Here is a 27,599-nt window from a genome sequence, read left to right on the forward strand (position 1 = left end):
TAAAAAGTAATGAGTGAGTGTGCAAAACAATATAAATCAGGATTAAAAATGTTATTCTAAACGACACGTTGTAGAGTGCGTTTAGTCATTGCCATGTACAGCCATGATAGAGCTCCCATAACTGGACACACACCAGGCTGCTGTGTTTGGGTCCCAACATATTAGAACCATATGTTCTTAAGCTTCCCTTTTTCTGAGTAGATTGCAGCATTGTCTCTTTCTTTGGCCTCTCTGGTGTACTTCATAGGCATAGGCTCTCTGTCTGTTGCCCCTTCATAGAAATGGGACCTTGCAGTCCAGTTGCTTTAGGCCACCAGTATCAGTGCTGACCCCTCAGGTTCTCCCTTGTGGGCATTCTAAGTTTATGTTACAGTTCAACTCTTCAGGGGCATGTGATGGGTGAAGTAAACAAGCACACAGGCTTTGCAGAGGTACCTAAACCAAATTACTCTTCACATTAGATAGCACAAAAGTTATACAGAGCCAAATAAAATGAAATCCTCCATGCATTTCCCTGCCTCATTGTCCTCCCCATTCTGGAGCATTCTTGGGGCTTAGGTCAGAGTCCTTTGGGTGCCCAGGCTTCTATTCCTGCAGTTCATGGCTTCTCCTTGGACTCATGAAGTCTCTTTCTAGGTTGACTTCTTTTTATCTTGGCTGGTCCCACAGGCAGAATAGTTCCCTATGCTAGGAAGACATGCCCTTTTGTTCCTACCTTTTGCCCCAAATTCCTTTGTGTCCCCTAAGTGTAGAAGTCCTACCACCAATACCTGGTTCATTTTTTCTCCTTCTGGGGAAATCCACTGCTCCAAACCACCTCCCTGCAGACAAATTTGGGTGAACTGTTTTCCTAGCTCAGGCATCCTCCTCAACATACCTGTTGTTTGGTGGTCAGAGTACAGTTATTAACATTAATGGCTCTCCATTGTCCAGGGTCTAGACAATATTTGACACAGCCATAACAGCACATGGTTGACTCCACACACACAGAGACATCTAATAATACCGTAATTTCTTAATCCACCAGAATTCATAAGTTGTACATAGACAGATTCCACAAATCATCTCTGTGTTGGTATATGCCATGTCTCAAGTTGAAGAAACAGTGAGTATAATTCAAGGCAGTGTTCTTTCTTCTATCATTTTAGTCTGGCAAATGTTAACGGAAGCTGTGGTCTTCTACAGAATATTACTCTCAATAGTTTTGAAGTTACAGCATGGAATTCAAAAGCTTTCCACTGATATATTCCTGAATCTCTATGAAATTTTTGGCTCAAAGCTTTTAACAGAACTGATGTCCTCTTATAAGAGTCTCTGATAATTGTGGTTGACGATCGGGTCATTTTTTTATTTCATTCATGCCATGGAGGACATTAAAATGCTTTAATTCATGTATGGCTGTAGTTTCATTTTTAGAGGTTGTATACCTTGCCTTTGTTCTTCTTCTGTCTCTGCTGTCCTGTTTGGTGCTTTACCTTGAAAAAATGTGCGAGAAGTGAAAGAATTCAGTCAATACCTATTCCATGGTAATGGATTCCAGGTTATATTTGAGGATTGAACTATGGCAAGGGATGATGTTACATGACAAATAAAGAATGGACCAATAAAAATTAAAACAAAGGAAGCATGTGTCAAAGGTTCAAAATGAGATTCCTCATGTGTCTGGCATCAAGACAACAGGCTCTCTGTCTGTTGCCCCTTCATAGAAATGGGACCTTGCAGCCCAGCTGCTCTAGGCCACCAGGAACAGCGGTCATTGAGCATCCACCAGTACCAGTAAATGAGCTGCTTGTTTAAAAACTGGTGTAGACACTGAACAGAGCAGCATGATGAAACTCATGATACTTGTCAGTTCAGCTGAGTGAGAAATTAGTGTTTATTTTTTTAACCTCCTTAGAAAAATCAGTGACTTCTACCTAAATGTATCAATTTCCACATAATGTCTGAAAAAGCCCATAATGTTAATTCTATAATACAGATATTATTTGTATCTCAGAACCCCCCAGGAATTGCTATTGCATTATTTTTAAACCTAGATTTAACAAAAATCAGGTTAGCCTATCTATGTTTTTAATCAGGATTCAATAATAAAAGCAGCTCAGGAGCAGTTCTTCTACATGCTATTCTGTTCTCATCCCTCTGTTTCAATGTGCAGCAGATTTCGGTGCTCACAATGACCCCTGTACTGAGTTTGAGGGATAGATGCATTTTGCCACCCCACTCTGACAGTCAGTGTTAAAAATGTGTGCCACTGATCTTCTTGTTGACCAGCAGCATGACATCATCAACCCAGACCACAGCTGAAATGCCTCCCAGCCACATGTGGGAATATTTCAGTACACAGAGTGGCAGAAAGCGAGAGAGAGATTATTTGTTCCTTTGTTGTTCTTGGACTGAAAGTTGGCTTGCAATAGGATGATAGAATAGAAATGTTCCAATTCGTCAGTGGCACTTTCATTATTTCAGCAGTTCCAGAAAGGTAAAAGGGCCATCAAATAATATCTTAAGTGATGTGGGTGGGGTGAGGTGGGGAGAGCAAGGCTGGTTTTAGGGCCAGACAAGCTGGGCGCCAGCTTCCAAGGTATACTGATCTACTGTCACTTAGGTTTTTTTTTTTCTTGCTCTGCTCTGATTGGCCACCCTTTTTTATTCTTCCCTCTGATTGGCTGGCTGTGTGGGTTTTTTTTCCCACCCCTCTGTTCCAATTGGCCAGCTGAAAATGTTTTCCACCTTAGCTGATAAAGCAGCGAACGCAGGTTCTGGTGGGGGAGAAAGGAACAATTAACACATGTAGTTCTGTTTGAAACAGGACTACATTAATGCATACTAGGGAACTTTTAGTATGCGCCAGTAGTGTCCACATGGGCAGGTTAGTGTGCAACTCACTAGTGTGAACTAAAATGTTCCCTCTTCTGATGCAAACTAAAGCACTGTTTAGACAAGCCCACACACCAGGCCCCCTTGGTTCAATCTCTGTTAAGTACAGTACTCTGCCGCTAAAAAGTCTCATCTCCAGGATGGTTAAGCCCATTGTGAAGTGCACATGCTTCTAGTGTTTGAACATGGTAAATTTCTGATGGGCTGCATGAGAGAGGTTGAGTAAACAAGCTTGTTCATCCTTACCTAAAATCATATCCAGCCATGTGTTACAGCTCAAGGCTAGCCATACCTTTGATCCCTCTCTAGTCTTTCTGAGTGCACCCTTTCAGGTGACTGGTTCTGCATCTTCATGTCTCTCAAGGTGGAATACTCAGTTCTCCTACTCTCAGACTGGATCTCCAGGTTACAGCACCCTCTGCCAGTTGTCATTACACAGCAGACCCAAATGGGTTCGGCTCCTGCAAGTCATGCTTTGAAGAGCTGTGGCCACTGGTTAATACAGTGACCCAAAACAAAGTATTATTTAATCATAACAGTAAAAGCAAAGCATAACTAGAGAAAAGGGGCTTAACACAATGAACAGTCTACATGTATATCAGTCATATCTAAAAGCCTATCTTATCCCACACACGGCAACCTCTGGGGAGTGGGATTCAGTCTGTACCCCAGCAGTCTCTGTCTGTCTTTCTCCTGTTGTTCAGGGTTCTCCTTTTATCTTTTCCAAAAGTTCTTTGTTCCAATTTCCCACCAGGATTTCCTCTTCTCTAATTACAAGCCTGACTGTTGAACTCAATATGTGTGTAGGTAAACGTCACCACAAATGCCCCCTGCACAGACCTTTATGTATTAGTAAATGGGGCTATCTGAAGCTGTGGTCCACTTTCCTATGCATGTAGAATTTAACCCCTGTTTGAATGAACTCTTTGAAGTAATATAGTAAACAACACAATAACAATCAGACAAATGGAACATATAATAGTAATAAAACATTGCAAGCAGATTCCACGTCCTTCATAGCATGTACTGAAATAGAAGGGAACTATATGATTCAGAGCTTGGAAATGTTTGTTATAATAGGCAGGATGGACATGAAGTGATGAGCTGTGAGTTTTCCTTCTTGCTGTAGTTGTGTTGGCAGTTACATTTTTGGAGTCCTCCCTTGTGTGTGCTCAGTTTTCTCTTGGAACATGATCATTACAGAACTGAGTTGCCATCTGTATATTGGCATAAAGGCAAAGTACTGTGAGTTCTAATGCGCAATAACTTTTTAAAATGTGTCCTCTCCCAGTTAAAAAAAGAAGCATGTTTTAGCGTCAGAACAGGGAAAACAGCATATGAAGTGGATGCTAGGTTGAAAAAATATATCAAAAAATTAAATTAACAAAGGTTGGAAGAAGAAATGAAGAAAAGGTGGGTGAATCATCAAATTGATGAAAATTACAAACTCCTTGACATATATCAAGGATTGATTAGGAGAAGAGTCTGCTCAATGGGGAAAGAAAACATCAAGATGGTAAATATAATAAATTACTGTGGAATAAAATTTAGCATTTATTTGTGTTAAAGACCGATTTATTCTGGCTGCCATTATGAAAATTACTTAAGGAGGAGAAAGATTTCTGAATATAAATTTGTAGGGAGCTTTAATGCCTCAGGAGAAAGAGTTTAATTGGAAAAATGAATTTTTAAGAATTATTATTATTATTATTTATTAATATTTTGCTGGTATGAGAGCTTGATTCATCCTTTGAAAAAAATCATAATGCTGATAACCTGAATAATCCAGTATACTTAATGTGTTAACCATAAATGCTAAAAGGCATGTCCCTCCAGACTACCAAAACCATTAAAGATGAGAAAAGGGCTAAAGTTAGGTCATTGGATGTGTATATTCTAGTACAAAACCCAAAAGGAAATCAGGGTCAGATCCTTAACACTTAATACTGAGAGCCTGTAACTCCTGTGGGAACCAGGACTAGTGCTCAACATCAGGCCACTAATGTAAATTAAAATACTGATTTTTCCTGATAGTGCAAATTAGCAAGATTCAACTGACTTGAGATCTCTCGCAGATTACTGAATTCTGTGAAATAACAAGTAAAACAAGCGTGACAAACAAAAATCACTGCATAACAAAATGTACTTTGCTCATTTATTTTAACAAGTGTACTTTAGTTTTAACTGGATTTAGGCCTGAATTTAAAACCTGAGTCCCAAACCCCGAAATATTAATTGGGATCTGGACTCCATATCTTAGGTACAACTTCATTTTATATTCGAAGAATACATCGTAACACAGTATGTTGTTATTTATTTGTATTACAGTAGTGCCTAGCGGCTAAGGCCCAATGGTACTAGGCACCACACAAACACATTAAAAAGAGACAATCCCTGCTCAAAAAAGTTGCTGATAAGTTTGTTGTATATTTTGGAAGCTATTAGTTTTTATTTTTTTGAGTGGTACAAGTGTGCTCAGTGCTGAACAGATCAGAGAAAGGAGACAAGGTCTGAGCCCAGAGGCACAGAAATGAGAGAAAAAGGCAAAGAAAATCCTTGTTATCTTTTTCTCTCCCTCTGCTTCTTTTCTCTCATAACACTTGAATAGAATATGGTGTCTTCTGTATGAGACTCTCCCTGTAATGAATCATGCTTCAGAACACTCCAGTGAGGTATATATTATTCCCATTTTACAGATCAGAAAATGGAGCGGAGGGTATACGTAATGCAGTCTTTGACAGAGCCAGGAAGAGAACAGTCCTGATTGCCAGTAACGTGCTTTGACCACAAAGCCATGCTTCCTGTGTTAATAACATGCGATCTCACTATCTATCTCTTTTAAAGCTTTGCTGAGACCACAGGGTTTTGGATTTTTTTGTGAGATTTATGAGATGTATGCATTAGTGAAATAAAAGATAGCAAGTTTCTCCTGTAGTTTAAAAAACACATAATAAAAAAAGGTTTCAGAAAGTCTGAGACAAATCATGGTACGCATCATGTTGAAGGAATTTTGGGAGTCTTCAGTAAGTGCAGTTATGTGTTTTTAGCCATCACATTATCCTTGCATTAGTTTTGGCTTAGGAACCTTATTTTTATTAAGTGTTTTAACAGCTGACAGTGGTTACGTGAGTTCTCTCTTTCAGACTAACGTATATAGAAGCTAGTGATAGTGCAGTCAAATTAAAATCATTATTTAGTTATGCTTTCGGAGATTTTATTTATAATCGAGATGAGCCTAAACTCATCAAAATTCAGATCTGGATTCATATGCAGATTATCCAGTAGTTCAGGCTTTTGCTTTGAGCCCATCTCTCCTTCATATCAGAAATAATATTTTATAGGTGAGCAGTGCAAAGGAGCCTAATGCTTTACAACAAGCCAAAGAAGGCAGAGTTCCTGCCCCAAGAAACTTGCTGCTAAAATGGACTGACAATACAATTCCAAATGTTTAAGCCAACATTTTCAAAAGTGGCTACTGATTGTGGATGCCCTAAAGTTTTGGTGTTCGACCTGAGATATGTTGGGCCTGTTTTTAAGGCTGAACACCCATAGCCCTCAGTGACTTCATTTGGAGTTGTGCGTATTCAGCACATCTGAAAATCGTTCACAGGGTATCTCTGCTCAGGTCCCCAAAACTGGTGGACACTCTTAAAATCTGGGCTGTAATAGGCTGGATTGATCGAAGGGCTGGTGTCAAAGCAGTGCAGGCATAGCATTTTAATATAATCAGGGCATAATGCTATTGTAGGTAGGTTATGGTTGAAAGGTTTAATGATATCCAGTTAAAATATTTCTCATTCTAAAAAACAATAAACTTTCGAATGAACACCACCGTACGATGTCTTTTATTAAGTGGAGTTTTAAAACATTATATCACTGGACTGTTGAAACTGCCTATCAGTACCTGGAGCTGCTAAATTATTTCATGCATTATTCTTTTGAAATAAGTTTGTATTCTCAACTGGAAATGATCTCCTTGAGTAGAGACAAGTTTTTTAAATACAAGTCCCAGTCATTTTTATCCACTTTAAATTTTAAAAAGGACACTCAAGAATGTTGGGGGATGTGTCACATTCTCCAATTTTTTTAAACAGTTTGTAATCTGATGGAGAATTTCCTGAGGCTGTTGGACTTCAGTGGGAGTTTTGCCTGATTAAAAACATCAGAGTTTTGCCTGAATTTGTTAGCAAAAATGACATCTACTTATTTGCTGATATTAGTTGAAATAGCCATCATAGTATTTGTAGTACTTGTCAAAACAGTTTCAGAGTAACAGCCGTGTTAGTCTGTATTCGCAAAAAGAAAAGGAGTACTTGTGGCACCTTAGAGACTAACCAATTTATTTGAGCATAAGCTTTCGTGAGCTACAGCTCACTTCATCGGATGCATCACGAAAACTTATGCTCAAATAAATTGGTTAGTCTCTAAGGTGCCACAAGTACTCCTTTTCTTTTTGTCAAAACAGTGTGTCTAGATTCTCAGCCAGTGCAAATCAGTGTATCTCCATGGATTTCAATGCAACTGTGTTGATACACAGTAGCTGAGAGCCTGACCTGTGGGTTTTGGGTTTTTCCCCCCCCCCCAGTTGTTGTGCTTTCAGTGCTGGTCCTGAAAATCCATTTAAGTTAGCACTGTTCACAGAACTATGTTGACAGCATTGCTAATGATGATGTGCACAAGCAAGGAAGCAGACTAATGAGGGTTTTAAAAACATTGTCGTATCGTATAGTAACTGCAATGTAAACATATAATACTGAGAGGTAATCAGATACCTTGTCAGGCTAAAGGATTTTACTGATTACTGTAACTTTCCCTGGCACTCCAAGAATTCTTCTCCCAAATATGAGCATGGATATACTTTGTGCCCATTACGGTGTTGTTCTTAGTGTGAAACTCATGGTAGCCTAAAACATAAGCTGTAATTATTAGTTAACTTTCTTATCTAGCAATCAGTAATTCGTAATATGTTACTTTTTTCAAATACTCTTTCTGATCATTTCTTGCTGCTACAGTAACAGTTGGTATCAATTATTTCTGGTGCTTTCTTGTAACTTCCTTCTTGTAGGGGAATTTTTTAAAAGTTTTGCTGACTTCACATTTGTCACTCATGTTGTAGTTGCCAGGAAATGAGAGGGATACTTGTTGAGTTGTACTGTGCTTGATTCCCCCCAGCACTAAATCAAATGATACATTCATAACCCTCAAATACTATTGAAAGAAGAATAATTTCTAGGTCTTTGAATTTTTTTTTTAAAAGTAACAAATTCCTCCTGTAGGAGTAAATGGGGTAGGACCTGTACCGCCCATCTCTCAAAAAGTGAGAGAATACACAGAGCACGCTGATTCTCTTTTCCTAACTGGTAATGCCTAGTTCAGTGGAGAAGAATCTTTTGAGTCAGTGTTTTCCCTGAGATTTTAAGACTGCAATAGAATTAAATTGTCTTCAAACATTTTACAATTTAATAAAGAAAGAGTATGCTGCTTTAAAGTTTGGATTGAGCTTTTAAGTGCACCAAACTCAGGAAACAGAAAAATAGAGTGCATACAGTAACCACTTGCACACATGCAACGTTCTGTATTGTTGCATATGAAAGTTCAGTTTAATTCTTTACTGCTCATGTGTAATGTGACTGAGTAACCATTGTAGTGAGAACCTTAAGTTTTAAAATCCTGATATGTGTGTTTAAAATCTCATCCAGAACTTTGCATTCAAATAGATTTTCAATTTTATTTTCGTCTCTTAAAATATATTCAACTGGAGCTGCAAGCTGTACATTTTTAAAAAGTCTATGGAAAGTAGTTGATTTAAGAAACTGTTAATGGCTCTTGATTCTTTCACCACAAGGTCACTGGTATGAATTTAAACCTGTTTGTCAATGACCAAAAATCGTTATTGTCTGAAGGCTGTTCAGTGATCTATATGAAACAAATTTGGTCTTGTCCAGTTTCCACTGGACAGGTGTCCATATCACAAAATCTCTACCAGAGCTGTCAGCCTTGTTGGAAATTCTAGCAAAGGAGACAAGATTTAAATATGTGCCTGGAGTTTGAATTATCTTTTTACCCCTATAAATAGTTTTTCCAGATCTGGAATGAGGATGGACCATGTGAGAAGCACTTGCACTGTTGCTGCCTGTGATACCTGAAGAAGAGATCTGTGTAAGCGTGAAGCTCGTATCTTTCACCAACAGAAGTTGGACCAGTAAAAGATATTACCTCACCCACCTTGTCTCTCTAATACATCTGTTCTACTGATGAACAGAGAACTTAATTCTGAAGTGACAGTTCATTTACCCTGCATCAACACTACACTGAATTTCTTTTTATGAATATTTGAGGGAGTTACTCCCTTATTGCTTAGTCAACTAAATTGAAACACTGTGTCCATAGCAAATGTTATCTATTAAAATCAATTCATTTGACATCTTCAACTGCAGTAAAAGCTTCAGAATACATTAATGGCTACAAAACTTTTTATGTTCAGACAAAACAGATGCCTAAATGGATTTTACCAGACTTTCCAAACAGACTTACATTAGGGGTGAGAATTGTTTTGAAAGAAGAGAGGCCAGAAAGGATTCTTTTTCTTGATTTGAAAAGATGACTAAAAATAAAGGCTGAGGGTACTCATTGAGTACTCTAAGTCTTAAAAATATTTAGGACAGAATATTAATTTGAAGGGTTACTTTTGCAGACTGAATTTGGGAAAGGCAACAAGCATGGAAGGCTTAGTGATTTAAAAAAACAAATTCTTTGAACTGTAATAAGGTTTGTATTCTGTCTTTGGAATTACTTACTACTTAGCTGTGAAACCAAAATGACTCCCAAGGGAGAAATCCTGGCCCTGTTGAAGTCAATGGCAAAACTCGCATTGACTTCAGCATTTCACCCAGTGTTAAATTTTTCCCTCCCCAATTTTTAAGAGAGAGATTATTTGATGATCTAACGGAAAAAGAAAATGGCTCTTGCTCAATGTTTTTCCATTTATTTTATATCCTTGTTAAAATCAAATTCATGTGCATAAGTTTCACCAAAATAAACGGATCTTTGTTTGGATTTCTGTGGTCTACATTACTATGTCCAAACCAGACTCAGTTTGCCTCTTGAAGATAAATTGTGCTTATGAATGTTATCAGCAAATTAGAGAGACGGGGTAGGTGAGGTAATATCTTTTATTGGACCAACTTCTGTTGGTGAGAAAGACAAGCTTTTGAGCCCCACCAGGTATGTCTACACAGAAATGTAAGCCCAACCTGGAGCCTGAGCTCAAGCCTAGCGCCTGTTGCATGCACCCACCAATTGTGCTAACCTAGAGCTCAAACCCAGGGTCCCAGGACCCTGCAGTGCTGGAGGGTCTGAGCCCGTGTTAATTTAGGACTTACTACTTTCTTGTGTGCATGCAGCCCCAGCTTGACCCAGAAGTCCTCTGGATGTATCCCAGAGTGCTTTGGAACAACTTTCTTAGTCCTCTCCATGCCGACAAGCTGGGAGTGCAGCCACACCTCCCTTTGCAAATGGCAGCAGTTCAAATCAGTGTTAACCCATTGTCTGCTGATGACCGGTCTGCAAGCGGACTATCAGAACTTGCAGGGTTTTCAATGGAGACCAGTCAGAATAAGTTTTTGTAAAGAGAGCTGCTTCTGGGTCACAAGAGCACAGCTGGATTTTGGTGCATGTTGCCCAGGCTCACCTGTACTCACAGCCCCAGGGGGCCCTGGCAGCAAGGGTCAGAGAATAGGGTGGGGGCTAGGTGGCTGCCCTGCAGTGGGGGGGAGTGGCAGAGCTCCTGGCTCAGCACGGTTGGGAAGGATGACCCTGACACCTCAGCTGCTCCCCCTTCCTGCCAGGCAGCCACTTGGTCCCTGCTCGGCACTGGCCTGTGGCTGAGTATGGGGGGGACGACGCCTGGGCAGCATACACTGTCAGGGCAGTGAATAGGAGCTAGCCCCAAAACCTCCCTGCAGCATCCTGTGGTGGCAGCTCTGGCTCCTCCTCATTGCTGCAGGGAGCAAAGCTGTGCTGAGTTGGGAGCTATTCTGCTTCCCCTGCCCTGCAGGTCAGCCGCTTAGTCCCCGCTCTGCTCTCTGTCCCTTGTTCTGGGACCCCTCCTGCCTCCCTGGGGCTGTGTGTGCAGAGGTGCCCAGGCATGGTGCACTGTAAGCGAGAGCAAGCCACAAAACATTACACAGTGTCCTGGGGATCCCTTATTTCTGCCTCCCAGAATGTGGCGGGGGCAGGGATAAAGGATCCCCTGGGGCGACTGGATCACCCTGCACCCCAAACCCTGGGCATGCACTTCACTGCTCCACAGCCGGCAGCAGCCGGGGGAAGGGAGTGTTTTTCCTCTGAAACCTACAGTTTCCTCTGAAACCTACAGTTTACGTCAAACTTCAAAACAAACAGACAAAAATAAATAAAAAAACAAACCAAATGAGACCACCTTCATCCAACACCCCATTTTCAAAATGAAGAATTGCAACGTTTCATTGTAATAGTTTGACAGCTCTGGAGGCTGATGTCATCATTATCCTCAGACCAGGTGCACATGGGCATCTTCCTGCCATGGGATTCAGCCTAGAGGTGGAGAGCTCAATTCTCAGACTAGATAGTAATTCAGTATAAAGGCCTTCTCAAACTGCACTCATTCTACTGAGACAGCCATCAAAGGTGCTAATTATGCTGTTGATGTGCTCATGTGCTCCTTATGGGCACTGTCACAGTTAGGAAACAGGGTGGGCAGTAGAGTTTTCCCACAGTGCAACACATTCGTAGGGGTAGAGTGTTGACACCAGGGGACGGGGGTGCTAGGCACTCTGGGATAGGGTTACTTTGACTTGGATCCATGCATTGCAGTGTGGATGACAGAGCCCTAGGTTTGAGCATGGGTCAGAAAATCATTAACCAAGGGTTAAAATGCAGTGTTGAGATTTATCTAAATCTAAATCTCATAAAAAGCCCAGGGTTCCCTGACATGGATCAGCTGACTTGAGTCCCACTAACCCTGGGCTTACATTGCTGTGTAGACTTACCCACAGAGCTCTTCTTCAGGTCAGAGAAAGATACTCCCAGCATCACAGCTAAATGAAAGGTGGAACAGATTGTTTAGCATAAGTAGTTAGTATTTGTTCATTAATATCTCTGCAGTTACAGGACAAAAAGAGGGGGTTAGTGGGTTGTTGTAATAAGCTATATGTTCAGTGTCTGACCACACCATATTAGCAATTATTGACATTCATAGCTTTACTCAAATATTCCCCTAAGAAGTCATGTCCTTGCTTTACATATAGAGAATTAGTTTGACATAGTGGAATGGGTGTTCATGACTAAAAAATTGTAAAGACTATAAGCTGAATCCTAAATATTGTAAATATTGACATTGCCCGTGGTACTAAGAGCCTGAATTTTAACACGCACAAATTATTCGGGTGGGTTTTTTGTTTAATTCCAAGAGACTGGACAGCATGCCTTTTAAATTTCATTTGTATTATTATACTGTAACTTACTCAAAGACCTTTCAAATTAGAGGATGCTGCCTCCACTGATCTCTGAGTATTGTGGATGAAGAATGGTATCAACTGTGATATTAGTATATCAACACAATAATCTAAATAATATAAGCGAAGGGTAAATTGCAGTTAGATTGTTATATTGGTGAGGTCCATCAAGACCTTCTGTTTCTGTGGCCTTGTCTACACTACAAAATTAAGTCGACCTAAGTTAGGTCAATGTTCATGTCCACACTGTGCCCTCTCTGTCGGTGGTGCACTTCCACCAACTTAACTATGTTGGACATTGTGGGGGCATTGATAGCTGGACCACCTGTTGGGGGGGTGGGGCTGACAGGGCTCCAGCTATAAGCCCCATGCGGGGCTGACAGTTCAGGCTTTTGGCCCCGGGGCATGGGGCTCCAGCTGTGAGCCCCATACGGGGCTAATACCCAACAGGCGATGTAAGTAATGCAGTGTCTATACAGTCACTGTATCACCCTAACTACCTCAATCTAAGTGCTACGCCTCTTACGGAGTTGGAGGTATTAAGTCAGTGTAGTGGGTGACTTACATTGGCGGGAGCAACATTATAGTGTAGACGCTTACAGAGTTAGGTCGACTTAAGTTGCCTTATGTTTATCTGACTCTGTAGGGTAGACCAAGCCTAAGCTCTCATGCTTAAGGCTTCCCTAGGGTAGTCTGAATGCTACTCATTTTACTTACATTGGAGGGACTGAGATGACCCACCTAGAATCTGAACTTGTGATTCCAGGGAGTGTGTTCCACATCTGGTGCTTAATCCATGTGACAGAGTATGGTGACTCCTTTAAAGGGGAAGCACTACTGCCTGGGGTCACTAGGTCATGGACCTTTAAGGAAAGAGAATTGCAAGTGTCATCTTCTTAGTATGTGCCCAGGAAGGGGGAAGGGAGCGGGCAGAAGGCCTGAAAATTGCTGGGAGAAGCCTGCAGGGAGATTCTCAAGCCAGAGAAACTTGGCCAGGTTGTGGTGAAGCCATATAGGAAGTGGCCTGGAAAGGAGTGACGCAAGGGTTTGATTGAAGGGAGTATGCTGCCTCAGAGTCTGTGAGCTCCAGGTCAGAACCTGGAGTTGGGAGAGGTACCTAGGTTCCCTTACATCCCAACTGTGCCCAGGAAGTGACAAGTTAATACCCTGCTGGAAGAGAAAAAGGACGATTATATTCTCTCTTTGCTCTCCCAATGAGGAACAGAAAGGACTGCTGAGCCCAGAGAGAGCAGAGGGAGAGACTGTGTTGTTTTGGGGACTTCTGTATTCTTTTGTCCCCTGTAAGGGGAAGGCCTCTAATAAGAGATGTAGCTGGAAGACTAAATCTTGTCTCTACCTTCTGCCAGCTGGAGACAGCAGACCACTTGTTGTCAGAGGGAAAACTGAGGTAGATGCAGGATCAGATGGGGGAGAGGTAAGAGACTTCATTACTGTCCACTAAGTTGTACCCTTCCGTTTGGGAAAGTGGTTCCTCATGCAGGGATGTCCTATAATCTCTTTTTACAAAGACATTTTTCCAGATATTGTTTTTACACAGTTTGTGTATAATATGTATTATAATGCATTTTGGCTTTATTCATTTTCCTCCTTTCCATCTATCTGTACTGCTTGCATTTTCATAAATTATCGAAACAGATTTCATCAACCCATAAAAGATCACACTCTTCAAGGTTTAATTTTATTTAACAACTAATGTACTGTGTATGAAGATATCAGCGAATAATTCAGTTTTTGGAGGCAAATAATAAAGTACATGGCTTATTCCCTACAGTTTATTTTGGATTTCACCTAGTGTTTTATGTTAGCTAGGATTTCACCTAATCTAGTATTTTTAGACTAGAATCTTGAACTTCCTTTTTATTTTCTCGGACGATTTAAGGAGTTTTCTACTATACTTTTTAGTGCTAAAATTAGTCTTTTATGAAAGTAAGCATCTGTGGTTTGACCATATGTTAGAGATAACAAGAAGTCATGTGATTGATGAGAAAGTTTCTGAATTTTTCATCCAGGTTAGCTTGAAGGAATTTTGGGATAAATTGGCTCTATTGATGTTCTTTCAGTTGAGGCAATGAAGGTACACGGTAAACTTAAATCTGTTAATAGGTCATTTGCTTTAAGTAAACAAGGGTCTAACACACTGAAATAGATTTACTTAGTGGTCTTGTTTAATCCCAGCAAGCAGATGTAGCTGCTGCTGCTCCTGCTTTTCTCTTTTTGGTTACAACTTACCATGTTTTATTTGTTGCTTACGTTCCTCATTTACAGTCTTATTTTTTTAAAATTTGGCTTAGTTATAACATCTAAGGTCTGATCCAGCAGAGTTTACGCAGGCAAAATGCCAGTTGAAGTCAGTGTGAGCTGAGACCGTAAGTGACTTTGGGTCTTGCCTTCCCACTAATGGGCTTTGACAGGTTTTTATTTTCATCTAGAAAAGTTCCTCTTTGAAAATGTTGGCTTTGTAAGGTGGGAGGGTCTTTTGTGTTGGAACATCTTTGTTATTTAAGGGAAGGAAAGGAAGCTAGCAGGGAACTCTTCCCTTCCTACTTCTTCTTGAGTTACCATTTCTGTCAGACACTGACTATACTCCTTAGGAAAGCACTTTTTTTTAAAAACCCCGTATAATTTCTTTCCCACTTAACGTCTACATAGCTCTGCTTCCTCCCCACACCATCACTTTCACCAGAGACCAAGTGATTGGGTGGGAGCTGTTTGGGATGCAGGGGTCTGGGTGAGGAATTATTTCCTGGCTGTGGATGGGTGGTTGTGGTCAGGAGAAGCTCAAAGGTGTAAAAGTAGAGGGCAGAGGAAAGCATGAATGTTTCTCTCCCTTCTCCACTGGATGAACCTCTTCCTTTTCACAGCAGTAGGACTCTGTGCCAAATCCCACAAGAGATTGAGTAGAGAATGCAGGGAGGCACTAGTGCTTCTCCCTGATTTACTGCTGGGCTCCTCTGGAGTGTTCTTGAGCTTTCCCTGGTCCTCACTCACTCAAATGTAAGCATTCAAATTCACTAGAGTGAATATCAACAGATGATGCTGTCAATGGGGTGGCAATTTCCTGGACAAACCTTATCGAATTAAGTTTAAGCATTTTAGGGGTTCATTGTATTAAAAATGCAAATGCTTGTGTGCTGTTGTGGGATTGTATGTAACTTGTCTAGGAGACATGAAGGTAATGTAATGTAAGCCTAGAGAAATGTTCTTCAAAGGACTCTTTTAAAAAAAACAAAACCAAACAGTGGGCTAAGACAAGAAGTGTTAGTTGAGTAGGTTTTCTAGGAAATACTTGGGAAAAGGGTTGTTCTGAGCCAACATGGTTATGAACTGGTAACCACAGAAAAACCCCTTGGTTTGAAGGAGTCATCACCTACCAGAGCCATTGTTGGAGTGGGGGTGATCTCTGGTAAAGCTTAATAGCATGTGTGTAGGTTCTTTTATTGTTTTAATATGTTTTCTCTGTAATGTTTTCACCCTAAGAATAAATCTGTGTGTTTAGAAAGAGCTGTGTGGTAACTTAACTGTGGCAGTTACAATGTTTACCATTTCTGAGGAGGTAAGTAAAGCAGGCCTGCTTAGGCAGTCTAATTTCACTGGGGAGTTCACAGTGGAGACAGGGAGCTATGCAGCCTGGCAATATCCCAGACAGGAGGGAGAGAGACATGAGTGTCTGCCAAGAGAGGTGACAGCTGGGAAGCTGGAAGCCTCAGAGTGGGCACCATTGCTGGACCATGGTGGGGGGGGGGTGAGAGTACATAGGCAGTTGCTCTCCTCTGTGATAATACCACAGTCATATCTTCATATTTCTGAGGTCCATGGATCCATTACAATGGGTATCTTCAGCCTGCTCGCAGCTTGGGGGCAAAACCAGACCTGACGCAGAATTTTTTCCCCCTATTCGTATCCTAAGTATAGGAGAAAACTTAGGTATCATTGTAATAGTCAGTAAATGCTGACTTTTTTAATGGTTGCTGCTCTGTAAGTGTTGTAAAAATATTTACTAAGTTGTTTAAAAACCTGGTAAATAGTATAGTTCCTCAGCCTGAAACATTGTAATTAGAGGATGCATTGTACTGAAATCCCATTTTAAGAATAATTGAAAAAAAAAACAAAACACCCCAAACCCTGCTAATGTGACTCTGGTGTGTTGCTTGTTATGGAAAGTGCCGTTGGGAAAATTCTTTTGAAGTTTTGCAGTTCTGTTCATGCTATCTGGAGTGTCTGACTAACAGGAATGTGCCTTCTAACTCTTAGACATTCTTTTAATATGAAGGAGGAAATGTGCCAGATTATAAACATGGGAATATCATGTAAAAGAGGCATTATTTTAAATTGGTAGCCACATATATTTATAGTTTTCTGTGACTTTATTACTACATTTTTGGATTGCACTTTCTGGGTTTCTTAGTAAAAGTTTTATTAGCATCATTATTGGTAATAGCATTATTATTGTATATAGAACTCTTTCCTCTGATTTCTGTATTGGTCTTCAAAGTATTCCCAGGTGAGGAGTGGAATAAACATGCAAAATGTGCATATACATACAGAGTATAATGAATATACATGTGGGGCTGGGAGCATCGACTATTACTAAGATTGCCCTGTACTTCCCATAATAACATTCTGTTTTCAGCTACATATAACTTTGCAAAATTTGAACCATTTGGGTAGAAATTTTCCATACCAGGTGTCCGCCTCAGATGCATTTTCTTTTTTTGGAAATTTGACCCAAAAAGATTTAGCCATTTCCAAGAACAAGGCTATGGAAAAATACCCATGTTAAAAAAAATTCTGGTCATCTTTTCTTTGAAATGCTCTACCCATCCCCATGCTTTGGAGGAGGGACTTAACATTTGCCAAAGGGCTTGCGGGGCAGCAGGCCTTTCTATCAGGGATTTATTTTTGCTCTCCTCATGAAAATCTGCTCAAATTTGGCCAAGCTATAAGCTTCTGAAAAACTGTAGTTTGCACATCTCAGGTTTTAGCAGCTAAATTTCCCAAAGATTCTATCCGCACTGAGCATGCTTCAGCCTAGAGCGAATAGGACTTTTGCTGTAATCGTGGCTCAGGACTGCTGTGGGTTGCTCTATGTCTGGGCCCTGGAACTGAGAGCAGGATGCCTGTCTCTCTCCTTCACTCTCAGTGCCCCCCTGGTGAGGCCCATGCAATGTGGAGGAGGAAGCTGCCTGAGTCGCATGCAGAATGGAGAGGAGCTGAACCTGCAGGGAGGGGATAGATTGGGACAAGGAAGCCTGGGGTGGTTGGGAGGGCCACTGGCAGCTGGTGGCACAGAGGGAGGGGGAGGCAAAGACTTTCTGGGCAAGGAGGTTCAGACTGGAAACCAGTGAGGTGGAGGAAGGAGTTGGGGAGAGGGAAGACAAATCCGTTGAGGAGCCAGGATGCGGGACTGGGATGGCTATTGGTATAGAAATAAAAAAATCACACCCCTTAATCGTCATTGCTATACTGGCAATAGTTTCTAGTGTAGATCTGTCCTCAATCTGTGTGTGTATCTCTTTCCCCTCTGTATTTGTGGATGTATATACACCTTCCCTCAAATAGCAGGGTCCTATATCATGTACAACTATATATTTTATCATCAATTACTTGATCTGCACTGCAAAGTAACTAAGTAGCCAGGGGAGGAGGGGGAACCCTGGATTTATTTGTTCTGAGCCAAAGTGGTTATGAACTGGTAACCACAGAAAAACCCCTTGATGGGGTTTGAAGGAGTCATCACCTACCAGAGCCCTTGTTTGAGTGCGGGTGATCTCTGGTAAAGCTTAATAGCATGTATGCTGGTTCTTTTATTGTTTTAATATGTTTTCTCTGTAATGTTTTTACCTTAAGAATAAATCTGCGTGTTTAGAAAGAGCTGTGTGGTAACTTAACTATGGCAATTAAAGGCTTATCTCACTCCAGAGATGAATCACTGCATTCTACACCAGTTGTGAAAATTCCAGTTTTATTATTTATTTTTTTCCAGGTGTGCTTACAAAGTGCTAGGTGGTTTGCATGCTTAAAATGCCATTAATTTCAATTACAGCTTGATCAAACTGCTGGTGCTTGATAGTGTCAATTAGAACCTGTATAGAAAATAGCAAATTATAACTAGGGCTAGCCAGGAGTGCCAGTGTTTGCTTCAGTGAAGGAAAGAGAATGATGAATGGGTGCACGGTTGTAACTAGATGTCTCCAGGGAACATGAGGCCCTGGCGGTAATTGTTTCAGTTGTGTCACTTTGAGCTGCTGTGTCTGTCTCTCTCTATGTATATGCGTGTGTATGTATCTATATAAAATGAATAGCCTCTCAATGCTTGGTGGAGAATGAAATAGCAGAAGATGGGTTGGCATTAAAGAGGAGAGTCATAGTGCAGAATAAGGCATGAGAGTTACCAGTGCCCTTGTCAATGATGGACAAAATAAACTAAGTCTTTGCATTGGTGAAGTAAAAATAATAATAATTTAAAAATCCTTTAGTTCATGAAGCTGGTATAGGCAATGTAGTTATAATAATAAACAAGTTTATTTTATGTAGCATCTCTTTCACTATACCAATGTTTAGCAAATGCTTCAGTGATACAATTTAGATATAGAGCTAAACAATAAATAATAACATAACGGAAATGAAATCTGTAAATTCCAGGCACAATGAATGATTTCATGGTTATGGGTTTTATTTGTTTTTAATTGTGTGTATTGGGGGCATTAGCCTGGATCCTTAGCTTCCCCTTCGCCCCCACCCCCAAAAAGCAGATCCAGCTGTGATATAGTAATATTTCATTGACATAATATGGCTGTTTTTGTTCCAGTTGCTTGTATCTTGGTATTGGCAGTATATCTAATGAAGGAGAGGTAAACATTTCGGTAAGAAAAAAGCTCATGACTTTGCTGGTGCTATTGTTTAACAGGACTGCAAATTTAACCAAACGATAATAAATTGCCAATAATAATTGAAAGTCAGTATCCTCTGATGGCTGTTCAGTGGCCTGTGTGACCCTAATCCAGTTCTCAGTGGGCACATTGACAAGACAGTTCAGGATGTTGCACTGCGGCTGCCCATGTTGTAACCTGTTCCATGGGTAAACAACAGACTTCAATCTCCAGGGGTGTTATTCATACATGCACATATACTTAAAGAGAACAAAATGGATTTTAAAATGGGGTGGCTATATTTCAGTCAGCTGTTTTAAACAGAAGTTTTGACACTAAGTAGTGTGTCAAGAAAGAAAGAAAGACGTCCTGAACCTTCAGAATTTGCAGACTTAAATTACAACTGTAGTAGCTTTTATATTTATTTTGTACATGTTTACTTTTTTTTATAGTTAAATTTGTAACTTTTTTCCTATTCACCCCCATCACACAGAAGACCTTGTTGAGTTACATTGATCTCAGCATTATCGTTTTGGTAATTTTTTGCAAAACCTTAAAGTGGGTTTTGTCCCAAAGAAGTAAACAGTTTCCATGTTAATGCCTTAGTTCTGTTTAATCCAACTTGTACCTTGTGTGTATATGAATATATTTCTGGGACAGGGTTTGTTTCACACTATATGTTTGTACATGGTTATTATTACAGTGAGGCCCACATCTTGGTTGGGGGTTGGGCTCTAGGTAGTATATTCTCATACAAACAATGGTTTAATAAAAGTCTTCAATGGAATAAAAATGTGCCATTGGAGGCTGTATTTGAGTTTCTTTGGCCTCTTGTGATTCAAAGAGTCTGCAGAATGCGAAGCTGTCTTGCTTATCTGGTGAATAATCAAACTATGGATGGGTTTTGGACACATTACAATATAGAAACATTTTTCAGAAAAATGTACAGAAGAATTCACAGTTGTTTTATTTGTTATTTTAATTTAGCTGATTTAATTTTTTTAAAGGATGGCTTGCAATGAACATGCACTTAAGAAAAGGGGGAGAAACTAAGTTTCCTGTTTCCTCCTGCCCCTGGATGGAGGCTTACTCCAGCTGCGAACACTAGTAACATCCGTATAAAATGCTAGTTCATTGCTTGAGTGCTTCAGCATGGTTGAATTAATATCTTGTCATTGTCTGCTAAAATCTTTTTAAAGTACAATTTGGTGGCTAATATCATGCAGCTGAGTAATAGAGGAAAAAGCAGATATTTGCAAGAGACTTCTAGCTGGAAACCTGGGTTGAATTGCATATCCTATACTGTTTGGAAAGGTGTGATACGTCGGTAGTTTTCCAAAATGATAGTGTCACTGAAAATAATTAGCCCCGTGGGCCAAAATTTTTCATATTTCTCTTCAAAGCATCTACACTATTTTATTAATCTCTTATCATTCAAACAGATTTCTTTAGAGCTTCAATCTTGCCATGAAAGTAGGCCCCAGCCCTACAATGAGTTCCACTTGGCTTAGGGGGCATCCCAGAGCGCATTCCTTGTGAGTTCAGGTCTTTTGACATGTTGGCAGTACTGTATATACTCGATCATAAGCCGGTTCGTTTATAAGCTGACCCCCCCAAGATTGATAAGTAAAAATGGAAAATTTTTATGACCCATTCGCAAGTCAACTCTATAATTCCAGGGTCGGCAAACTTTGGCTCCTGGCCCATCAGGATATGCTGCTGGCAGGCCAAGACAGTTTGTTTACCTCGAGTGTCCGCAGGCATGGAGGTAAACCTAAGTAAACAAAGTGTCCCGGCCTGCCAGCTGCTTACCCTGACGGGCTGGGACAGCAACTGGTAGGGAAATTTTTTTGGAGGGAGAAGCTGGGGGTCAGGAGAGTAACCCCTGTGACCACCCCCTATATGACCCCACCCCTAGCCCAGGACCCCCACACTTTTTCCATCTTATCCCTTCCCACCTTAGCTGAGGAGGGTCGGGGAGGATGTCTCTGGCCTGGCTGGAGCTGCTCTGGCAGCCTGGGTGGTGCGGCTGCAGAGTGCTCCGGCAGGCAGGGCTGGGCGGTGTGGCCACAGCATGCCAGCCCCGGAGCTGCAGCTGCTTCAGAGGTTGGGGAGAGAGCAGCGTGGCCAGAAGCGGACAGACTCTGGCCCCGCCTCTTCCCTTCTGGCTCTGCTGGCTGTGCTGCCTCTCCTTGCTCCCTCTTTTGGGGGGAGGGGCTGTGTCCCACCTCTCCCTCTCTGTACCCGTTCAAAAGCCGACCCCCTTCTCTGATGCTTCCCTTTTTTACTAAAAAATTCAGCTTATGAACGAGTGTATATGGTAATTTTGTTTTGGAATTGTAAAGTTATAGTGCTTAAAAACTGCATATTACAAATACAGAAGATGTGAATTTACACTATACCAGGGGTCTCAAACTCAAATGACGGTGAGGGCCACATGAGGACTAGTATATTGCCCTGAGGGCCGCACCACTGACTACCCCAAGTCCGCTGCCCCGGCCCCACCCCCACTCCACCCCTTCCATGAGGCCCTGCCCTGCCTCTTCCCACACCTTCCCTGCCCCCATTCCAACCCCTTTTCTGAAATCCCCACCCCAACTCTGCCCCCTCCTTGCCCCCAGGAGGTGCAAGAGGGGTGCGGAGTGTGTCAGGGGGCTCAGGGCAGTGGTCAGGGTGCAGGGTGTGGCAGGCAGCTTAGGGCAGGGGGCTGGGGTTGGGGTGCAGGAGGGGTGCGGGGTGCAGCAGGGGGCTCAGGGCAGGGAGTTGGGGTGCAGGTGGTGTGCAGGGTGCGGCAGGGGTCTCAGGGCAGGGGGTCGGGGTATGGCAGGGGGTTCGGCTGCAGGAGGGGTTCAGGGGGCGGGCCCGGCCTGGCGCGGTGCGGCGCGTACTGGGGGGCAGGGCAGGCTCCCTGCCTGCCTGCCAGCCCTGCCCCCGCGCTGCTCTGAGAAGCGGCCAGGACCTGTTGGCGGGAGGGAGGCTCACAGGGGGGTGTGTGTGTTACCCTGGCTGCTCCTCCAGGTACCTCCCCCAAAGCTCCTTGGCTGGGAACGGGGAACCGCGGCCAATGGGAGCTTTGGGGGAGGTACCTGGAGGAGTGGCCAGGGCAACACACAGACTCCTGTGCCTCTGCCCCAGGTCCTGGCCGCTTCCCGGAGTGGCGTGGGGGCAGGGCAGGCAGGCAGGCAGGGAGCCGCCCTGCCCCCAGTGTGCGCCGGGCTGGAGCCACTCTAGGTAAACGCTGGAGGGGCGGGGGTGCTGTGGGGAGCTGGGGGGCTGCAGCAAATAACCCCTCAGGCCGCGTGTTTGAGACCCCCGCACTACACTATGCTACAGAAGTCCAGGCAGAGACAAAAAGAGGCAGTATGGCCTAGTGGATGATAAAGCAAGGGACTAGGACTGAGTTGACTTGGTTTCTATTCGTGGCTCTGCCACCTGCATGCTGGTGGAGCTTGAGCAACAAACCTCCCCTTCTGTGTCTCAGTTTCTCCATCTGTAAAATGGGAATAATGATACTGACCTCCTTCGTAAAGTGCTCAGAGATAGAGTGGAAAAGAGGTGGGTGGTATTAGTATACTACACTTCCTTCACATGTTGCTCACTGAAATAAACATTCATTTATTGTATTTTCATTTTTAAAAACTAGGAAATGAATTACAAAGAACTTGCTTGTGGATTGTTATGTTTTTGAATTTTTAGCGTACAAAAGGCAAGTGGTTTAGAATTATATTTCATACAGTAACTGAGACTGGATTGCATTGCACATATAAATTAAGTCATTAACACTATATATATTATTAAAAATCCTACATGTGTGCAAAGGGGCTGAGCTGTAGTGTCTGCGGGAACCAAAACCTTTGAGGTTACTAAATACTGTGTTTATAATCTCAGTCTTCATCGTTACATTAACTCAGGGTTTTGTACTGGTTGTGACCATGAACACAAGACTTTCAGTGGTATTGCTGCTGACATGGGAAGTGAAGCACCTGAAAAGAAGTCTGAACAGTGGGAATAACCCCTGAGAGCAGTCATTTTAGCGAGGTGTAGTTGGCTTAAACTACACTTAATCCAAATCTAAATGTAAAGTGCTGCTGCTGGGTGTGATGTCCGCAGCAGGAATCAAACCCAGATCTCTAGTTTTGAAAGTTAGAGCCTCTACTGCCTGAGCTAGAAGACCTATCCCTGTTATCTAAAAGCCAGTAGAAAACTCATAAACCTCTCTGTGTGCCCAGCCATTGGAGAGGGACAGAGAGACATACTTCAAAAGTGTGGGATATGTGATGAAATGCTAAACTGTATAATACTGTTCAGCCATTAGGTTGCACTGTGCGTAAAATGCCTTATTTAAATGAATCATAGACATACCTGGAAGAGCAGTAAAGGATCTTATGATGAACACATCTAGTGTGTATGAGCAAGCACTGTAGCTAGTCAATACCTGGTACAGGAACATGACATGGTGTCAGGAGTAAACTTAGAACAGAAACAGAAGGAAAACAGCAACAAAGGTTGCAGACCGAAGGAACTTCAACATGCCACTCTTCAGTGTCCCAGAGAACTTCAGCTTTGACAAATCTTCCCAATGGGCAGACTGGAAGCAGTATTTTGCAAGATTTCAAATTGAAAACAAATTCCACAAAGGACCTGGAAATGTACAGATATCTTCCCTAATTTATGCTTTGACTAGGGCCCTACCAAATTCACAGTCCATTTTGGTCAATTTCATGGTCACAGGATTTTAAAAATCATAAATGTAATGATTTCATATATTTAAATCTGAAATTTCACCGTGTTGTAACTGTAGGGGTCCTGAAGAGGATTGTTGGTGGTGGGGTTTTTTTTTTTGCAAGATTATTGTAGGGATGTCACGGTATTGCCACCTTTATTTCTGTGCTGCCTTCAGACCTGTGTGGCCAGAGAGCAGCAGCTGCTGGCCGGGTGCCCAGCTCTAAAAGCAGGGCTGCCGCCAGCAGCAGGACAGAAGTAAGGATGGTATGGTATGGTATGGTATTGCTATGCTTACTTCTGTGTTGCTGCTGGTGGGGCGCTGCCTTCAGAGCTGGGTGTCTGGCCAGCAACCACTGTTCTCTGGCCACTCAGCTCTGAAAGCAGTGCAGAAGTATGGGTGGCAATACTGCAATTCCCCTGCGACCTCCCCCCACAACCTCCTTTTGGGTTGGGACCCCAAGTTTCAGAAGCGCTGGTCTGTCCCGTGAAATCTTTATAGTATAGGGGTAAAATAAACGCAAAGACCAGATTTCATGGGGGAGACCAGATTTCATGGTCCGTGACACGTTTTTCACGGCCGTGAATTTGGTAGGGCCCTAGCTATGGAGAAGCAGGCAGAGAATATCTTTAAATCCTTGACATTACTGAAGACAGTCACGAAGAGGACTATGAAAGGGTTCTGGCTATGTTTGATGCATGCTTCATACCTCAGAAATATGTGGTTTATGAAAGAGCATGTTTTCACCAGAGAATTCAAGAATGAGGGGAAATTTTGATTGTTTTATAAGAGTTCAGCATACATTGGCTGAAAACTGTGATGTGGGGAATGGAAAATGAGAGACAGGCTGCTTATTGGTTAACTAGATAAAAGCCTTTCAAAGCAGCTACAATTGAAGAGAGATTTAACCCTAGCCAAAGCTATACAGATAGCAAAAGAGTCAGAATTAGTCAAGAAACAGAACAAAAGCAGGGGCAACTGGAAAACCTAAAACTAGCTTTGAAGCTATAAACAGACATGAGTGTTAAAAGTCATTATTGTAAAACCCCTGCGACAAGCAGAGAGAACTAAAAAGAGCAAATTCTATCCTACGTGCGGAAAAAGTCATATCCCAAAAAATTATGCTTGTCCAGCCAAAGGCGCACAGTGTAATACATGTGTGAAATATGGCCATTTTGCAGCTGTTCCCACACCAGAGCAGTCAGGGAGTTGACTCATATTACAGACTATCAAGAGCCATGGTTTCTGAGATATATCACTTGTGATGACATAGAGCCTGCCTGGAGAGTGAAAATGAATATTCATGGAAAGACTGACTATTGACTTTAAAATTGACTCAGGAGCTGACATCACAGGCATCTCAGAAGGGACTTACAATCACCTTTACCTTCCCAGAGCTGAAGTCACCTGACGCAGCTCTGACTAACACTGGAGGTATTCTAAACCGCCAGTTCACCACAGAAACAACGTGCAAAGACAAAAGCTATGCATTCAGAGTGTATGTGATCAAAGGATCACAGACCAATGGCCTTCTTAGGCACAGCATGGCAACCATGATGGGCATAGTGGAAGAAAGGTGGAAGAACTCAATGGAATATTTGGTGAAACTGGACTTATGAAAGGAGTTCCAGTATAAATAATCTTAAGAGAAGATGCTGAACCATAAGTATGCATGCACCTTGCAGGATTCCTTTTCCATTACTTCATAAAGTGGAAACTGAGGTAAAAAGAATGGAGGAAACTAGCATCATGGAGAAAAATCTCTGAGCCCACAGCATGTTGTGCCGCAATGGTACCAATTATAAAGAAAAATAGAAAAATACAAATCTGTGTGGATCTTAAGACTTAATGAAGCTGTTGTGAAAGAAAAATATATTCTCCCAACAAGGATGACTTCCTCCCCAAAGTGAAAGTAGCTACAGTACTCTACAAGCTGGATGTCTCAAGTGGATTCTAGCAAATTCCTTTAGCCAAAGAAAGTGCTAAACTGACTACATTTCTCACAGCCTTTGGGAGATTTTGCTTTCAAATATTACTTTTTGGGATTAACGCTACACCTGAATTTTTCCAAAGAAAGATGGCAGAATTATTAACAAACACAAATGGAGTTGTAGTATTCATGGACAATATTCTAATACATGGATCTTCAATAGAAGAGCACAACAAAACCCTCAGTGAAATCCTGAGCCTAATCAGTCAGTCTGGACTGACGCTAAAGAAGGAAAAACAGATTCTTAGCCCTGAGAAAGTAAAAGCAATTTAAGAATTGAATACCCCAATTCATAGAATCATAGACTTTAAGCTCAGAAGAGACTATTATGATCGCCTAGTCTGACCTCCTGTACAAACGCAGGACACAGAATCTCACTCACCCACTCCTGTAACAACCCCCTAACCTATGTCTGAGCTATTGAAGTCCTCAAATCATGGTTTAAAGACTTCATGGTGTAGAGAATCCTCCAGCAAGTGACTCATGTCCCACGCTGCAGAGGAAGGTGAACCCCCCCCCCACGCCCCCCAGGGCCTCTGCCAATCTGCCCTGGAGGAAAATTCCTTCCTAACCCCAACTATGGCGATCAGCTAAACCCTGAGCATGTGGGCAAGACTCACCAGCCAGACTCCCTGGAAATAATTCTCTATCGTAACTCAGATCCCACCCCATCTAACATTCCATTGGGCATATCTACCACTAATAGTCAAAGATCAATTAATTGCCAAAATTAGGCTATCCCATTATACTATCCCCTCGATAAACTTATCTAGCTTAGTCTTGAAGCCAGATATGTCTTTTGCCCCCACTGTTCCCCTTGGAAAGCTGTTCCAGAACTTCACTCCTCTGATGGTTAGAAACCTTCGTCTAATTTCAAGTGTAAACTTCCTGATGGCCAGTTGATATCCATTTGTTCTTGTGTCCACATTGGTACTGAGCTTAAATAATTCCTCTCCCTCCCTAGTATTTATCCCTCTGATATATTTACAGAGAGCAATCATATCTCCCCTCAGCCTTCTTTTGGTTAGGCTAAAGAAGCCAAGCTCTTTGAGTCTCCTTTCCTAAGACAGCTTTTCCATTTCTCAGATCATCCTAGTAGCCCTTCTCTATGCCTGTTCTAGTTTGAATTCATCCTTCTTAAACATGGGAGACCAGAACTGCATACAATATTCCAGATGAGGTCTCACCAGTGCCTTGTATAACGGTACTAACACCTCCTTATCTCTACTGGAAATACCTTGCCTGATGCATCCCCAGACCGCATTAGCTTTTTTCACAGCCATATCACATTGGCAGCTCATCGTCATCCTGTAATCAACCAATATTCGGAGGTCCTTCTCCTCCTCTGTTACTTCCAACTGATGCGTCCCCAGCTTATAACAAAAATTCTTGTTATTAATCCCTAAATGCATGACTTTGCACTTTTCACTATTAAATTTTATCCTATTATTATTACTCCAGTTTATAAGGTCATCCAGATCTTCCTGTATGATATCCTGATCCTTCTCTGTATTGGCAGTTCCTCCCAGCTTTGTGTCATCCGCACACTTTATTAGCACATTCCCGCTTTTTGTGCCAAGGTCAATAATAAAAAGATTAAATAAGATTGGTCTCAAAACCAATCC

General features: G+C 41.9%; 1 protein-coding gene across 6 annotated transcripts in view; it reads left to right on the forward strand.

Moving 5' to 3' along the window:
- LDLRAD4 (low density lipoprotein receptor class A domain containing 4) overlaps positions 1-27,599 on the forward strand; it is a 427,294-nt gene that overhangs the window by 126,091 nt on the left and 273,604 nt on the right. The window contains exon 1 of one of the 6 annotated variants that reach the window (XM_073331678.2): positions 4,377-4,393. The exons of the other annotated variants lie outside the window; for them this stretch is intronic. The gene's annotated coding sequence lies outside the window, so the exon portion shown is untranslated. Of the gene's footprint in view, positions 1-4,376; positions 4,394-27,599 lie in introns of those variants that run through there. 6 annotated transcript variants of the gene reach the window in all.

This window comes from Lepidochelys kempii, chromosome 2, assembly GCF_965140285.1.
Source record: "Lepidochelys kempii isolate rLepKem1 chromosome 2, rLepKem1.hap1, whole genome shotgun sequence".
In the NCBI taxonomy this organism is placed as follows: Eukaryota; Metazoa; Chordata; order Testudines; family Cheloniidae; genus Lepidochelys; species Lepidochelys kempii.